The sequence below is a fragment of the Bos mutus genome, chromosome 2 (genome assembly GCF_027580195.1).
Source record: "Bos mutus isolate GX-2022 chromosome 2, NWIPB_WYAK_1.1, whole genome shotgun sequence".
NCBI lineage: Eukaryota > Metazoa > Chordata > Mammalia > Artiodactyla > Bovidae > Bos > Bos mutus.
The window spans coordinates 64,841,389-64,856,434 of record NC_091618.1 but is presented as its reverse complement, the minus strand read 5'-3'; the positions used below and the strand labels follow the sequence as shown (position 1 = coordinate 64,856,434).

At 50.7% G+C, this 15,046-nt stretch overlaps 1 protein-coding gene across 1 annotated transcript in view; it reads left to right on the top strand.

Moving 5' to 3' along the window:
- Window positions 1-8,280: 8,280 nt before the first annotated feature.
- STEAP3 (STEAP3 metalloreductase) overlaps window positions 8,281-15,046 on the top strand; it is a 46,235-nt gene continuing 39,469 nt past the window's right edge. The window contains exon 1 of the mRNA XM_014480219.2: window positions 8,281-8,357. The gene's annotated coding sequence lies outside the window, so the exon portion shown is untranslated. The remainder of the gene's footprint in view (window positions 8,358-15,046) is intronic.

The following is a 15,046-nucleotide window of genomic DNA, read 5'->3' as shown; positions in this document are numbered from 1 at the left end:
AATCGGGAAGGGAGTACATCAAGGCTGTATATTGTCACTCTGCTTATTTAACTTATATGCAGAATACATCATGAGAAATGCTGAACTGGATGAAGCACAAGCTGGAATCAAGATTGCCGGGAGAAATATCAATAATGATATGAAGATGACATCACCCTTATGGCAGAAAGCAAAGAAGAACTAAAGAGCCTCTTGATGAAAGTGAAAGAGAAGAGTGAAAAAGTGGGCTTAAAACTCAACATTCAGAACTGCCTTATGATTCAGCAATCCCGCTGCTGGGCATACACACTGAGGAAACCAGAAGGGAAAGAGACACATGTACCCCAATGTTCATCGCAGCACTGTTTATAATAGCCAGGACATGGAAGCAACCTAGATGCCCATCAGCAGATGAATGGATAATAAAGCTGTGGTACATATACACAATGGAGTATTACTCAGCCATTAAAAGAATACATTTGAATCAGTTCTAATGAGATGGATGAAACTGGAACCTATGATACAGAGTGAAGTAAGCCAGAAAGAAAAACACCAATACAGTATACTAACGCATATATATGGAATTTAGAAAGATGGTAACAATAACCCTGTGTACGAGACAGCAAAAGAGACTGATGTATAGATCAGTCTTGTGGACTCTGTGGGAGAGGGAGAGGGTGGGGAGATTTGGGAGAATGGCATTGAAACATGTATAATATCATGTATGAAATGAGTCGCCAGTCCAGGTTCGATGCACGATACTGGATGCTTGGGGCTGGTGCACTGGGACAACCCAGAGGGAGGGTATGGGGAGGGAGGAGGGAGGAGGGTTCAGGATGGGGAACACAGGTATACCTGTGGTGGATTCATTTCAATATTTGGCAAAACTAATACAATATTGTAAAGTTTAAAAATATAATAAAATTAAAAAAAAAAAACTCAACATTCAGAAAACTAAGTTCATGGCATCTGGTCCTATCACTTCGTGGCAAATAGATGGGGAAACAGTGGAAACAGTGACAGACTTTTTGGGGGGGCTCCAAAATCACTGCAGATGGTGACTGCAGCCATGAAATTGAAAGACGCTTGCTCCTTGGAAGAAAAAGTATGACCAACCTAGATAGCATATTTAAAAAGCAGAGACATTACTTTGCAAACAAAGGTCCATCTAGTCAAAGCCATGGTTTTTCCATGTATGGATGTGAGAGTTGGACTATAAAGAAAGCTGGGCGCAAAAGAATTGATGCTTTTGAACTGTGGTGTTGGAGAAGACTCTTGAGAGTCACTTGGACTGCAAGGAGATCAAACCAGTCAATCCTAAAGGAAATCAGTCCTAAATATTCATTGGAAGGACTGATGTTGAAGCTGAAACTCCAATACTTTGGCCACTTGATTCAAAGAACTGACTCATTTGAAAAGACCCTGATGCTGAGAAAGATTGAGGGCAGGAGGAGAATGGGACAACAGAGGATAAGATGGTTGGATGGTATCACCGACTCGATGGACATGAGTTTGAGTAAACTCTGGGAGTTGGTGATGGACAGGGAAGCCTGGCATGCTGCAGTCCATGGGGTCACAAAGAGTTGAGCGACTGAACTGAACTGAAGATTAATAATCACCAGTTGCTTTTCCCCCAAGCATATGGAACAGAATCCAATTACTGCCATTCCCTGGATCTGAGTGCTGATAACTTATCAGACTAAAGAGACATTCCAGGAATTCAGAACAATGGAGTGGATGTTTACTGAAAACAAGACCAAGGTCTCAGAGTTCTACACTGACTAGTAATGTCTACTTCAATGCTAATCCAATCATCTCGTCCTCCATCATCCCCTTCTGCTCCTGCCTTCAGTATTTCCCAGCATGAAGGTCTTTTCCAATGAGTCAGCTTTTCACATCAGGTGGCCAAAGTGTTGGAGCTTCAGCTTCAGCATCAGTCCTTCCAATGAATATTCAGGACTGATTTCCTTTAGGATTGGCTGATTTGATCTCCTTGCTGTCCAAGGGACTCTCAAGAGTCTTCTCCAACACCACAGTTCAACAGCATCAGTTCTTTGGTGCCCAGCCTTCTTTACGGTCCAAATCTTTTACCCATACATGACTACTAGAAAAACCATAGCTTTGACTATACAGACATTTGTTTGCAAAGTAATGTCTCTGCTTTTTAACATGCTGTCTAGGTTTGTCATAGCTTTTCTTCCAAGGAGCAAATGTCTTTTAATTTCATGGCTGTAGTCACCATTTGCAGTGATTTTGGAGTCCAAGAAAATAAAGTCTGTCACTGTTCCATTGTTCCCCATCTATTTCCCATGAAGTGATGGGACCGGATGCCATAATCTTTGTTTTTTGAATGTTGAGTTTTAAGCCAGCTTTTTCACTCTCTTCTTTCACCATCAAGAGGCTCTTTAGTTCCTCTTCGTTTTCTGCCATAAGGGTGATGTTATCTTCATATCTGAAGTTATTGATATTTCTCCTGGAAATCTTGATTCCAGCTTGTGTTTATCCAGTCCTGCATTTCATATGATGTACTCTGCATATAAGTTAAATAGGTGGTGGAACTTCAAAAATGTCACTTCCTTACCCTCCTCCCTTTTGGAGCCAATACCCAGGAAGCAGAGAATTAGGCAGGATGAAAACATCCCCAGGCCTGGAAGGAAGGCTTATCTAGCTACTGACCACAGTGCATGTACAGATAACCCTGAGGTCAGTGACCCCACCTAGGCCAGGAGAGGCTCTGACACCGCTGCGCTTGAGCAGTCTGGGCTAACTCCACACTCCGCCCACACTGAGCTGAGTGAGCTGAGTGAGCCCTGGCCACCAGGCTCGGGCCCAGGGGAGAAGAAGCAGCACATGGAGAGTGGGCAGCTGGTGAGCAGAGCCCCTGCTCCAGGCTACGGTAAGTCCCTTGACATGGAGGATAGCCCCTTGCACCCCCAATCAGGTGAGTTGGGCACAGATGGGGAGGGAGAAAGCAGGAAGGAGCATAGTATGGGTGTCACTGAATCCCACTACTGACGCCCCAGTGCCGCCTAGCTGGTCGAGCTTTCTTTTCTTAGTAACTTTGGGCAGACTCATCTGTCTCCCAATCCTTCCACCTTCTCAAAAATCCAGCAGAGGATGGGAATGAAAGGGTAATGTTTGCCCAGGGAGAAATGAATTTGCCATTGTAACAAACAGATGTTACCTATTTATTTTCCTTAAACAATCAGCTTTTTCCAAAAGCAATTTTGAACAGCTTATAAAGAAGAGCTTCACAATAAGGTTAATAGTAAATAAGACTTGGGAAATCATGCTGCTGCTGCTAAGTCACTTCAGTCATGTCCGACTCTGTGTGACCCCACAGACGGCAGCCCACCAGGCTCCCCCGTCCCTGGGATTCTCCAGGCAAGAACACCAGCTGAGCTACTTTAAATTCTACTTTAAAGCCCATGGTGGGCTGGAGTAAAAATAAAGTAGAACTTAAGGTAGCTCGGCTGGTAAAGAATCCGCCTGCAGTGCAGGAGACCCCGTTTCAATTCCTGGGTCGGGAAGATCTGTGGAAAAGGAATAGGCTACCCACTCCAGTATTCTAGCCTGGAGAATTCCATGGACTGTACAGTCCATAGGGTTGCAGAGTCAGACACAACTGAGTGACTTTCATTAAATATATTTAGTAAAGATAAGATAAGCATGAATACGGGTCTGAGTATCCTAGTGTCCATGGTAAAAAGGGAAATAGGATCAGCAACTGGAAAGGAAGATGCATACTAGTCTTATATTTTTTTCCTAGAGCTTTATATAATAGGCATTGAGCATTGTGAGAAACAGGTCATTTACTTCATATTTCTAAAAATTCAGAAGCAGATGAAATCAGGCTATTTGGCTCATAAGAGCCTTTGAGAGAGCAAAGGGAATGGTATTAAAATACCATCCCATTAAGGTGAATGCATTCCAATATAGGTTTCTGATGGTCAGATTGGCCTGGGTGTTCAGCGAGTTGTCCCTTTCCTCATCTGTGCTGTAGACCCACATTTCTCAAACTTTAATATGCATGCAATCTCCAGCAAGTCTTTTGAAAATGCCTTTCTGATTTAGATCTGGGGTGGGTAGTTCTAAAAAACTCCCAGGGTACCACGTGTACCATACTTGGAGCAAGAAGCTAAAAGCCCAGACTTCTCTAGCTGTGCACCTATGCGGTTCCCCCAGCTGAAAGTAATGCAGTGCTGCCATGGTTCCCACTGACCACAGATGTCCAGCCCCAAGCCATGACTCCCGACGCACACAGAGACTAAGTGCCTACCATGTGTCCGAGCGCCCTTAGCAAAATGGCTGTTCCTGCCCACCCTTCCCCTAGTCTTGGATGTGCCCACCCCTCCCCCTAAAAGCACCTGCCTCTAGAACCTTGTTCATGCTCTTGTGCTGCCACAGTTAAATCTCTTGTGGATACAGTCTCTCGTTCCACTGAACTCAGAGAGCTTTTCCTCTGGAGAGAGCTCATGTTGCAATAGAGGACTAGAAGGAGGGCAAGACTTACACCAGAGTGCCAAGCCCTGGGTGCAGGGGCAGAGGGTTGAGGGCCCTGTTAGTCACACCTTATAATGCCTTACAATATTGGCTTGAAATAATCCATGACATGAAAGAGACTGTAAGCTTAAACCCTGAGCACACTTCTGCAGCTTGCCTCCCCTTCCAGCACCTGTCCCCCACAGCCCACCCCACCCCATGCCTGTGACCACTGCCTCACCTCTGGGTGGTTCCAACAAAGCTTTATCCACAGGGTCATCATGGAAGAAGACACAACCCCTCCATTTTCCCTTGAAATCGCTTCCCTAAGTTGCAGTCCCACTCCCTCCCTCACAGAAGGAAGCAGTTCCCTGTGCCCAGAGGCTTGGTTTGGGGAGTCTCACCTTGCCTGGGCTGGGCAGTGGAGGGCAGGACACCTTTTCTGGGGCCGCAGCCCAGCCTGAGCACATCTAGGTCCAGGTGGCCTGGCTCCCAGCCAGGCTGTCAGAATACATCTGGCACACGGCTTCTAGTGACCGTCTTGATTTAGTAGTCAATTAGAGTATTTATTTTGTGAAATGGATGTGTTTTGTCCGAGCTTATAAGTGCTGGATCAATCCAAGAAGCTGAGTCTGAACTATGTCCTTCTCTCTGGGCCAAGTAGGAGATAAACCTAGATTCTCTTCCCGGATACTCTCATCTTCTAAGCCAAAGGAGTAGCCTTGTCTGCAGGAAAAAGAGCAATCTCAGGAGACTGACATGCAGGGGCTCCATATCCAAATATCCACCATCACATGCGCTGAGCACCTCCTGTGTGCCTGCAGTGCCAGCTCTGGGGCAAGCAAAGGAGGAGACCAGATGTGGGGGGAGTCCTAGGCGAAGCTTCTCGGAGATGCTGGGAGGTGCAGAAGGTTGAGAATGGCCAAGTATTCATTCAATAACTGTTTACAGGGCACCGACTATGTGCCAGGCTCTGATCCAGGCACTGGGAATACAGAAGTGAAAGAGGCAGATAAAACTCCCTGCCCTGAAGGAGCTTACATTTCTGTGGGAGCAGAACATTAATGAACAGCAAACAGAGAAGGTGTGTCTTATAGTGAGTTAGAAGGAGAAAAAAGGGCTTTCCTGGTGGTTCAGTGGTAAAGAATCTGCCTGCCAATGCAGGAGACATGGGTTCAATCCCTGGGCTGGGAAGATCCCCTGGAGTAGAAAATGGCATGGGATTATTCTTGCCTGAATAATCCCATGAACAGAGGAGCCTGGCGGGCTACAATCCATGGGGTCACAAAGAGTCAGACACGACTAAGTGACTAACACACACTAGAAGGAGAAAAAGGCTAAGTGAAAAGAAATAGGGCAGGGTACCCAGATGAGGGATGCAGATAACTGGGTGAGTCTCACAGAGGTGATGTTATTTCTCAAGGATCCAAAGGAGGGAGGGAGAAGGCCAGTGTGGCAGGGCTGAGTGATAGCAAAGAGAAGGGAGCCGGAGACAAGGTCCTGCTGGGCCTGGTCGCCATAGAAAGGACTTTGCTTTGACTCTCAGAGACCAGGGAGCCAGGGGCAAGTTCTGAGCGAAGGAGTAACACAATCTGACAAACGTCTCCGAAGGATGGCTCCAGCCACTCTGCCCTTGGCCTAGCCGTGGACAGGAGTCTGGCACAGAGGAGGTGCTCGACCAGTGTCAGGGCACCATCCTCCCCCCGGCTCAGGAGATGGCACATCTGCTTCCCGGAGTTGGGCTCCAGGAAACACTGATTCAGCTCTCAGCCACACTAGGCCCCACGTCAGGTGAGACAGACAGGCCAAGCATCAAAGGCCAGTGGCGTGGATGGTGCTCTGTCCACCAAGGTGCTTGGCCTCAGCAGGGTGTTCACCTCTCTCCCTCCCTGTGCCTTTCAGGCCCCTCATTGTTCTCTTGTACAAGTTCATGCTCCACTAGGACATTCCTCTGTGTATCTCTGCTGCTCCAGCCTTTGCCCTCTCTCCAACTCATGGGGAGCCCCTCAGAGGCCTACCAGGACTCTTTGGAAGGATGCTAGATAGATCCTTTGAGAATATTGGAAGACCTCTCCACATCTCTGTTTCCCAAGCTACATCTCCTTGTGCTCCAACTCCTCTGGAGTAACAGGAAGGGTGCTCAGAGACCCTCATCAGACAGAAGATATTTAAAGAGCACCTACTGTGTGCAGGGCACCATGTGAGGGGCACCAAAGAAGGCTACATGCTCATTCCTGTTTCCCCAAAGTCACTGCAGAGGCAACCTCCCATCCTAGGGCCAGAACCAGGCATGGGGCAACTGTGTCCCCAGCACTTGGAATACTGTGATATGGTGCGGTTCCCTGAGTGTGGAATGCACAAAGGACCTATGAGAACTGCCTCCAGAGCTCAGAGAGGATGTTTTCCTGGGGCAGGGTGGGACAGGAGGTGGAAGAGAAGCCGGGCCTCAGGGTCTGGCAGAGTGGAGAGCTGGGGCGGGTGGGTATTTTATGCAAGAGGAAACCTGTGGAAGTGAGAAAGCACAAGATGCTGGTGAAGCGAGAGGACAAAGAAAAGGACTCTCGCCCCACCACCTGGCCAGAGCTCTGCCTCTCCCCCTCATCGTGCTCCCTGAGGTCTAGTTGTGGGGCCATTCTTGAGGCCCAGCCCCCTGCCTTTCTGGTTTCTGGGTTCAGATGGTCCCTCCCTAGGACTTATCTCCCCAGAACAGCTTGGGATCCTGGAGTATTTTGAAGCTCTTTATCAAGGGCTGGCAGAATATGTCCTAAAGGACTAATCCAGAGAGAGTCCCAGGGGTCAGGCAACCCCCAGTCAGCCTCCCAGAAGATGTGTGACATTGGTGCCCCACAACGATCAGAGCCCCTGTGTCCTCACCTGTGGAAGGAGAGGAATGGTGGTCAGCAGCACATGATGTGAGACTGCAGGTGAGAAAGGGCTTCAGATGACGGCACACACCTCTAGAAAGGTACCTGAAAGATACCCTCACCTTATACCTGACTCACGGCTGTGCTGGGAGGCCACCATCATGGGGGAGTGGAGGACAGCGCCCAGGGCTGAAGGCCATCTGTCTCAGGGTAGGGTGGTAGTTTCAAGCCTAGAAAGTCTAGATGAGGAGACTAGGGCCCCCCCAGTTCCCAGGCCCTGGAAGTGAGGACTCTGAAGAAGGGTCAGAGGTCTGCGCTAAGGGTAGACCAGGAACAGAGGAGCAGTGCAAGCACAGAGGCCTGGCCGCAGCCTAGTGGAGAAGGGGGCCTCTGCTGCTGCTTCCCTTGCAGGCTGGAAGGAAGCCAGGTTGAACTGGTACCTTGCATCTTCCCACCTGTGTGAACTTGGCCTGCCACTTAACCTGGCATTATGAAATGGACGTGGCTTTGAGGTGTCCCTCGGATGAAGGGAGCCAGCTGGTCCCAGAAGTTACCAGATGCCCTGCTTGTCCTGGTTAAGAGTTGCCCACTTTAATGGGGGAGATAGAGGTGTTCTTGCCTGGAGAATCCCAGGGACGGGGGAGCCTGGTGGGCGGCCGTCTATGGAGTCGCATAGAGTCGGACACGACTGAAGCGACTTAGCAGCAGCAGCAGCAGCATAGAGGTGTAGTTCCGGAAGTTTAGGAACATTAGGCCGGGGGAGGGGAGGGTCGTTTGTCCCTGCCGCCCACCACCACTGCTGGTGCCGCAGGGTGGGATCGAGGACCCTGCAGCTCCCCGATTGCGGTCCCGGGGGAGGTGGCCAAGCCGGATAAGCAGCAGCAGCCGGCAGGCGGGCGGCCTCCTCCCGCACAGGTCCGGCCCCGCGGGCGGGCGGGGCACCGGGAGAGGAGGAGCCTCCGGGTCGGGCCACCGCCTCCGCCGCCGCGGACCTTCTGCTGCCGCCGCTTGGAGCAGCGGCGGGCCTAAAAGGTGAGTGACCCCTCGCCCAGGTCGCCGCGGGGCTGCGCCCTGCCAGGGACCCCGGCCCCGGAGGCTGCCCCGTAGCCTCCTGCGCCTGAGCCGCCCCACGCATGCAGGAAACCTGGGCGACTGGGACCCAGCCACGTGTGCCCGGCGGCAGCGAACCCGGGTCCTGGGTCTTCCACTCCCTGTGTGCCTTCCTCCCCAACCTCGTGCGCCACCCGAGGTGGGCAGGGCCGGGTGCTCGCAGCGCAGGGGCGGGACTGAAGGGACCTAGCTAATTCCCCGGGATGCTGTGTCCCGCGCCCCACCCCGCGGACCCGCCGAGTCCACAGGTCCCGCGTTCCCCGCTGCCCCTGCCCGCGGTCTCAGGGGAGCGCCCGAGCGATGGGCGGGATCTTCTCGCCAGGGCTCCCAGCCCTGTGCCTGCCCCGGGCGGGGCAGGCGGCAGGGGCGGGGGCTCCCGACCTTGACCGGGAAGAGGCTGGGCTGACCAGTGTCCTCTGCCCGCGGAGCTCTTGCCTGGCAAACTTACCGGTTTCCCCGAAATTGGGGGGGCAGGCTGCCCAGAGAGGCGTGGTTGGAACTTTGCTCACTCTGGGTTAGATGAAGGGGAGGGTACGACGAGTTAGTATGTCCTCTGAGGACCAGGAGGCTGGGTCCTCAGGGAAAATGCAGACAAGTCTTGTTGGAGCCCTGGCAGAGGACTCTGGGGAGAGGCCTCAGAGGTTTCCAATGCCGCCTCTGAGACACAGGCTGCAGATATGGATCCTGGAAATACAGGAAAGTGTTTCTGTCCACCAGAGTCCAGTGATGATATGATTAATAGCAGACATTTATTGTGCACACCTGAATTCTTGCTTTGCACACAGTATTCCAGTTAATCCTCAGTATGGAAAGGCACCATTATTATCTCATTTAAGATGGGGAAACTGAGCCTCAGGTAGCATGGGTGTTTTATAAGGATGCTGCTGCTAAGTCGCTTCAGTCGTGTCCGACTCTGTGCGAACCCACAGAGGGCAGCCCACCAGGCTCCCCTGTCCCTGGGATTCTCCAGGCAAGAACACTGGAGTGGGTTACCATTTCCTTCTCCAATGCATGAAAGTGAAAAGTGAAAGTGAAGTTGTTCAGTCATGTCCGACTCCTAGCGACCCCATGGACTGCAGCCTACCAGGCTCCTCCATCCATGGGATTTTCCAGGCAAGAGTACTGGAGTGGGGTGCCATACAAGTACTAAGTTGCAAAAGTAGGATTTGTACACAGATTTATCTGACTTGAGAGCCGAGAGGGTGCTACTACTTGGAGAGATACGTCATGCTCTCCGAGGATTGTGGCAGCCTGAAGAATCCCAGGCTAGGGGCCAGAAAATCCACAGGACCAAAGAATTTTACCTGGGTGTGAACCTCAGTCACCTGCACGGTTTCTTAAAAATACAGATACCTATGTCTTCCTTGTTGGCTCAGTGGTAAAGAATCCACCTGCCAATGAAGGAGACATGGGTTCAATCCTTGGGTTGGGAAGATCCCCTGAAGAAGGAAATGGCAACCCACTCTAGTATTCTTGCCTGGGAAATCCCACGGACAGAAAAGCCTGGCAGGCTACAGTCCATGGGGTTGCAAAAGAGTCAGACACGACTAAGTGACTAAACAACAACAAGGTCCTACCCACAGCAGGCCGAGTCCAATTTTGCAGAGTGAACCCCCCTAGCATCTAGTCAGGAGTGCCTGGAGGGCTAAGACCGTATCTAAGTCATCTCTACCGTCATCTGTATCCCCAGTGGCCTCCAGAGGGGCCAGCTTGGAGCAGGTGCTTTTGTTACCGAGTACAAGTTCACTCTTCTCTCCACACAACATGCCAATTAACCGAGAGATGAGGTGTTGAGGCAAGGAATACCACTTTATTTGGAAAGCTGGCTGACCGAGAAGATGGCAGACTAATATCTCCAAAAAACCATCTTGTGGGGTCTGGGTGCTAGGTTCTTTTATAGAACCAGAGAGAGAAGCAGTGAGGAACTAAGGCAAAAAAGCAGAATAGAGGCAATGAGGAAGTAAAGTAAAAAAGGCCATCAGTCTTGCAAAACATCTCTGGGAATGGCCAGCCTTGGGAAAGGGATATGCTATTCTCGTCTTTCTTACAGCCGTTCACTGGTGGACAGGTTCAGATTATCTCCTAGGAGCTGAATAAGGGCGCTTTAGATTAATAGTCAGGTAGAGGGACAGGGTTCTCTGAGGCAGGCCCTAACGTATGATTATAATAACAAAAGCGATGAAAAGCAAGTCAAAGAAATAGATCCAACATGGAGTCAATTGACTCTCCCCTACAACACTTAAGCGATGTCTGATGGATGAATGGACTTCGTGGGGCAGGGGCTATCACTGGGATAGAAAAGTTTTCCTGAAGGAGACCTTGAATGATGGACAAGTGACCTCAGCCAGGCCTGGGGGAGGAAGGCCTGGAGTTGGCATGTGGTGACCCTGGCCTCAGAGTTTGCAGGGAGCTCCCTGCAAACTTAGACCAGGCCACTTGTTCATTGGAGGGTTGGACAGACGGCCTCAAGCTTGTTGAGCTCCTCAGGACCAGGCCTGGTCACACTGGGACCATAGGTATGCCCTCTTTGGACTAGAGATGCCAAACAGATGAACTCCTCTCCCCTCCAAGTTTTCTTTCCTTAACTCAGGGCCCTTCCCTTGCAGGATATATCAGAGTGTTGGGCAGGGCTTCAGAGAGTTAAAAGGGGAAATGTTAGGACTAAAGTCCATAGCTGCAAACCTGAACAGTGGAGTGGCTGACTGCAGAGGAGGGTGCCTGCCTTCGCAGTCATCACAGCCCTTTACCATGTGGCCTAAAGCACGGCCTCTGTTCTCTGAACCTGTTTCATCTACAAGACCTTGCTAAGGGCTTGGGACCTGATATTCCTATAAAACAGGAACAATAATGCCTGCTGGGGGAGGATGCCCTGTGTGATGGTGCTGAGGTTTAGGACTACAATAAATATCAGACCCCTTCCCATTCTCCCAGGGTTTGAGTGAAAAGCAGCTGGGAACCTTACAGGCTCATTGCTCCTCTTGTCTGAACCCCTCAGTTCACTAGGGCATGGCCTCCGTGGTCCCCTTCTCTGTTGCAGACCTGGTCTTGAGCCCAGGTCTCAATCTAGTTTGGGTTATAGAACTTGGAGGTGGGAAGGCAAGGGGTGGGGCCAAGGCACACTAGGTGGTTTTCAAACATTTGGCTACAGAAGGCTCACTTCCTCCTATCTGTGCCCCAGAGCTGGGGCCACCTACCTGTCCAACCTGATCTGCCGTTCCCAGGCCTCTGCATGTCAGCCCTTCATGCCTTGGCATACAGCGAGCACCACTTCATACCTGAAATACGATCGTCATCGTCAGTGAATAGTCAGCTCCCCACGTGCCAAGCATGTTATAGGTGTGAGCACACTTGAACCTTCCAACTGTCCTGTGAAATAGACAGTGCTGTTCTCCCAGCCTTATGACTTTCCCAAGAACACATGAGACTCCATTCTTTTGACACCAGATTTGTTCTCCTAACCACTGACTATAACTACTTGTCCAAATTTTGCCTAATTGTTTCTTCATTCAACATCTACTGAGCACTAACTTGGTGTCAGGCACTCAGGACCTGGTTTGAGTCCCACTTCTAGCAGGATGAGTGTAGGTTGTCGTTTATAGTCACACGAAAACCAACACCCTCCACTTATCTCTGAATATGAGTGGGAGAACTGAGGCCCAGGTTCCGCAGCTAATGGGAGGGAGCCAGGATTCCAAACCAGAGATGGCTTCTCCCTGAGCTGGAGGTATTGACCACTGCCCTGGCCGGATCAGTGGCTGCAAATTTATGCAGAATCATAAACCCCTGCATTGTCTCTTCAACCCAGAGCAAAAGATTTCCCCTGTCCTCAGGCATGGAACACTGTCACTGGAGAATTACCTGACACTCAACTCTTTCCAATCAGTCTGTCCTCATCAGTCATCATTGTCATCTGGCAAAGCCTGCAACAGGTGAGCCCTAATTGGCCTGCAATCAGGCAGTAACTTCTCACTTCCTCTTCTGCTTAATGAGATCCAGGTGGGGTCAAAGCACAGCACATTTTTAAGCCTTTTAGAGCTATCCAATTAGGAGATTAAACTGTGAAAAATGCAGTCTCAAAACTATCAAATGAGTCCAGGTAAATGTAAAGGAGTTTATGGACTGGTGAATGGGCCTCCTAAGTCTTCCGTGGGGAGTAGGCTGTCTTGGTTCAAGTGCAGACAGCATGTTTCCCAGAGCCTGTGTGCCGTCTCTGATGGGAGGACCCATGATTGTAGCAACCAGTGCTTCTGGTGGCTGTCAGGCTGTGGAAAGGGGAGGCCTGTGATTTGACTGGTGGGCTTGGGGAGGTGACAGCATGCCCTGCTGTTGGGGTGAAGGTCTCTCTGAAGGTGAGTCATTCAGAGCTGACAGCTGAGAATGTTAAGGGGCTTCAGGTGGCCCTGTGAGATGGGCCCTCCAGGTAGATTTTGTGAAAGACAGGCTAGCCAAATACAGTGCCTGTGGAGTCACCCCAATGGACCTTTTGAATCAAACAGGTCTGTGCCAAGCCCAGGTGCCCAGCCAGATGTGTACATGGGTCAGTATTGCACAGATACGGTGGGGTGGGGGTCTGCCAAATGAACCATAACCTGGTGTGGGGCTGAGCCTCTCCTGGAGGTCAGAGCAGGCCCTTTGTGGCTGTGTATAGAGATGGCTCCACACTGGCTGGAAATCAGGTGGCGCCTGGAATTTTTAGGGAAGAAACAAGACATGCTGAGCCAGGTGGCCAAGGGTTATGATGAGAGTTCAGGGGGTTCGATCTGGGAAAGCCCTGCCCTCCTGATGTTCCTAGATTAGAAGGCTGGAGGCTGGAGATCTGACTGCTCTGTGAGTTCTGGCTTGGTGGCCTTTGTCCTCTCGTAATTTTGCTGTGGACTTCCTTTGTGGCTCAAATGGTAAAGAATCTGCCTGCAATGCAGGAGATGGGGTTTCACCCCTGGGTCAGAAAGATCCCCTGGAGAAGGAAATGATAACCTGCTCCAGTATTCTTGCCTGGGAAATCTCATAGACAGAGGAAACTGGCGGGCTACAGTCCATGGAGTCACAAAGAGTTAGACATGACAGAGCGACTAATCAACAACAAAGTTTTGCTACAGCTCTTCTAGAACATCCTGCTCTGGCATGGCTCTGTGTGACATGTGAAGGGAGGGGGAATCACAAGATGGGGGGAGCTCAGGACACAACTAGGGGCTTGGGGAGAACCCCAGGGGGCAGGGCATCACGGCTGGAACCATGGGGGTGCTGCTCATGCCTGGAGGGTTTGCTTTCAGAAGGAAGTGTGGTTTCCTGACAGGGCAGCTTCTCCAAGGGGCTGTGTAGGTTCACAGGAGTGGAGAGCCCTCAAGGAACTTAGAGTCGACTGGGAAGCCAAATGAGGATACAAAATGCTCCTAGGCAGCGGAAGAAAGAGTCCAGGGCTGCATGTGGGCGGTGGCCTACAGCAGAACACAGGCCATGCATACAAAATAACAGTTCTAAGATGTACGTTTGGGAGCTTTCATGCTTACTGTCTTACTTAACCATCAGAACAGAGAAGGAAAGTAGCCTGCCCAAGGTCACATAGCTGGTACACGGTCAAACCTGAATTCACACCTAGATCTGTCTAACTAGATCCCCCATGAAGACAGCTGCTTCTGTATTCAGAATGAGGGAGATGGGTGGGGGGCTGTGGCGGGGTGGGTGCCTTGCATGCCCAAGGGCTCAGGCTAGATCTTCAGGGAAGAGGAGTGTCAATGGACAGAACAAGTCAAGACTTCAGGTGGAGGTGACGGTACTGGCAGAAGAGGGGGGCAGCGGGGACTGGAAGGAGGGGTGGCAGATGAGTTGAGCAGGGGAAAGCCAGTCTGTGCATTGCTGGTCTAGGCTGGACTCTGGAAACATTCCACAATGCCTCTCCGTGCCTGCCCACAGGGTGAGACAGAGGAGCCCTAGCAGAGAACCATGCAGGCCCTGACCTGTTGCTGGCAATGAGTAAACCTGTCTGGAAACCAGGGTGTGTATTCTGGTCATCAAAGGCCCAGATGCCCATGGTTCCTCAGAGCTAGTTTCCCAAAATCACCAGTTTTCCAACAATTTGAAAACAATCAAAAGTACTTGTCGTAAGACTGAACTTGGCATAGTTTACTTCAATGATACAAAAGCTTCCACACCTCTGGCCTCCCCCTGTGCTGCTGGTGCGGCCTGGCCTCCAGGGTCACTGCACAGACAGGCCTTCCCCGTCCAGGCTATGTCCTCTGGACGGTATTGTCTTTCTGTCCGTCCTTCTGTCTGTCTCTCTGTCTGTCTCCCCACTGGAGAGAGACACCAACTAGCTAGTAAAGATGACTGTGAAGACTTGTTGGCATCGAATGTAGACAGAATTAGCACTAAGCCAATGACAACCACAGTGATTGCAATAAATTACCCCCTGCAGCAATTGGTAAATTGCCATTTTCTGCAGCCATTATGTTTGGCTTTGTATCTGAGAAGTAAAGGCAGCTCTCTCTCTCTCTCTCTCACACACACACTCACTCCTGTGGTGAGGCAGTCTGCCCTGCGTTGGATGACATTTATTCATTTTATGTATCCTGGGTTCTGCTGGCTGTCCTGCCTCAGTTCCTGTAGCAAAGAGA